Below are 2850 nucleotides of genomic sequence, written 5' to 3' on the forward strand. Positions count from 1 at the left end.
AGTGTTTTCCACATGAAGAAAAATTGGGATCAACACTAGTGAACCTACGTTCTGTGCCTGAGAAATGAGGACAGACAAGTCCAACCACAGCAGAGAATTTGTGTGGGCTTGTACCAGGATCTAAGATAGTAAAGATAGGAGGAAAAAAGCTTATGGGGAGCAATAGGTCCAGGTTAGTTGGTTATGATAAAACCAAGAATCCATTGGTTATTACTGATGAGAAAACCAACATGGTGGAAGTAGTCTATGAAAATTAATCTGGATGTGAATTATTGTCTGAATTAGAGGAAAGAAGATTATTTTATTTGCCTTTGTGTAGTCAGAGAGGGATTTGAATAAAACGGAATTATATTTGAGTAAAAAATAAGTACATTTAATACAATCTACTTTTATAAAGCAGATAAAGTAATGTTAATATTATTAATTATGGATCTATTTCAATGAGGGAATTATATGTTGTCAAGTATTTGAGAAAATGTATGTGACCTAAGTTATGCCCTTTTAATAGTTATATAGTTATGTCTTCTAATAGCCAAATACTCAATTTTGATGAATTGCACAGGTCCCTAGGAGAAAGCACAGAAAATTTAAAAGCCTGTCACTGACTTGACTTCATTAGCTCTTTGTTCATGAGGATTAGAGTCTTTCTACAAAAGTCTGGTTTCTTTATTAATAAAAATAGTTAATAATGATTCCATAGAGGGTTCAATTTTGTATTTCATTTTGACTTTGAGCTCATTTCAGTGTTCATTGTGATCAAGTGGAGGCATATCCTTAACTTATTTGCTATGACAGATTTATGTAACTAAGACACCAAAATATCTAGAGCACCTGCATTAATCTGGAACTTCATAGTGTTAACTGATAATATGGTGCACCACAAGATAAGTAAATCAGTTGGAACACTTAAAAGGAAATAGCAAGTACTCCTTTACTCCATTTTTCTTCATTATATAATCTCCCAAGATGCAGGTGAGTATCACAGAGAAATTTCCTGTGAATTCTGTTCTGTCTTGCTTATGGCACCCTGGTGGATTAAAGAAGTTGTATTTATCAAAAGGGGTCGTGGTAGCAGTATGAAATAGGATTTTTCAATTCAATGACACTACATTTTATATCATTTCAGGGGAAAATTTGGTAACATTTAGGCTAGATATGGTATATTGTACTATTGTGAATAAGAATGCTAAGAATTCATTACATTCTGATTTCTTTGACTTCAGGCATTTATGAACTAGTTTGAGTCACCCGTGTTCTTACCTATTTATAACTTTTAGGATTTTGATGAATATTGTCCAGAATTCTGCAAACCCAACAGAGTTTGGATGCTTCGTATAGAAGATGATCAGAATTACTCTTAAATGAATGAATTTGAATTTGCTGAATGCTGCCATATAATTAAAAATCTTTAGCAATTTTTAAGATAGCTTTTTTTTCCCCCTTACATGGGACCTAGAGCTAAAAGAACTATTAAAAGCAATGAGGGAGAATCACCTTGCAAAAAATGTACCACTTTTTAGAATCTGGACAAATTCTTGGCCAGGTCATTTCTACCATGGACAAGTTTTAGGATAACTATTTTACTCACCTTTAAGGAGTGCAGAGTAGTTTTCCCTTCAGAGATGGAGGAGGTTCTATTTTATCCTCAACCCTCTTGTTGTTCTGAGATTTCATATAATCAATTTTTAATTTCCATGAAATGAAAATTTCCCACTTCTATATATAATGGAAATATAAGGTATATGTAATTATTCATATGTTAACTTTTGTATCTTTTAATGGTTTAGAGATATATGACTTTGGCATGACTGTGTTTTTCTTTATTCTTTTACTTAATGTGTGTGTGTGTGTGTGTGTGTGTGTGTGTGTGTGAGAGAGAGAGAGAGAGAGAAATGGTTTGCTGTGCTGCCTCCTCATTGCCCCTTACCCTTCTGCAATCTTTCAAGCCTTCTGAATGCTTTAGTCTTATGCTTTGTTTACCTGTTTGAAGGGGATATTAACAAAAGGCATTCAAAATCATTTACTCACAATAGATATTATAAAACACCCAGTATGGAGTTTGTGAGGGACTAGAACTTTATTTGTATTCTCCTTAAAAGAATGAAATAGTCTCAAGTTTGACTGTAGCAGAGCAAAGCTATGATATTCTAGGGAGAGAAAAAAAAGGAGGAACTCTTCATTACTGAAATTTTTCTTACCCTTTATCTAACCTGCCAGAGTGAATGTGCTATGATATTACCTTATTATGATGCCTGTTCCTAATTCAAATCTAAAATTATTTTATGGATGCATTTAGAAACATTTAATTAAATCCTACCTTGTTATGAACATTCAGATCCAAGTTTATAATCTCATCTCAAAATGCATTATGTACTATGTGAGAGTCCAGTCACTAAATAGGTGGGCTGTAGTGATCATGTCACTTCTTGAGGATAATTGGGAAATTAGGCTGCCATTTGGCTCAGTATGTAATGAAATGCATGCTGGTTTTTATTCCTCATATCCTTGCAGGCTTCCAAGTGCTTGTTGGACTGTAGCTAGAACATGGCTTGGGAGTAGAATCATTTTTGTGTTCTCCTAAATGTGGTATTTTCTAACAAATGACCTAAAATATCTCTTAAATGACCAGATTCTTTTATTCCATTCTCACTGAAGACTGGACAAATGTAGGTGGTTGTGGAATGATTTTTCACCTGGAGTCAGTAGAGGAATAGAAATTGGATCACAGTAAAAGAAGGGGCTAAAGGGCAAAAGCATTAAAAAACACAGATTGCTAAGCAAAAATCAAATCAGTAAAAATAAATTTTCAAAAACCTCATGTCAGTGAAAAAGATTTGAATCCTGGAAAGG

This window comes from Sciurus vulgaris, assembly GCF_902686455.1.
Source record: "Sciurus vulgaris genome assembly, chromosome: 7".
NCBI classification, from domain to species: Eukaryota; Metazoa; Chordata; class Mammalia; order Rodentia; family Sciuridae; genus Sciurus; species Sciurus vulgaris.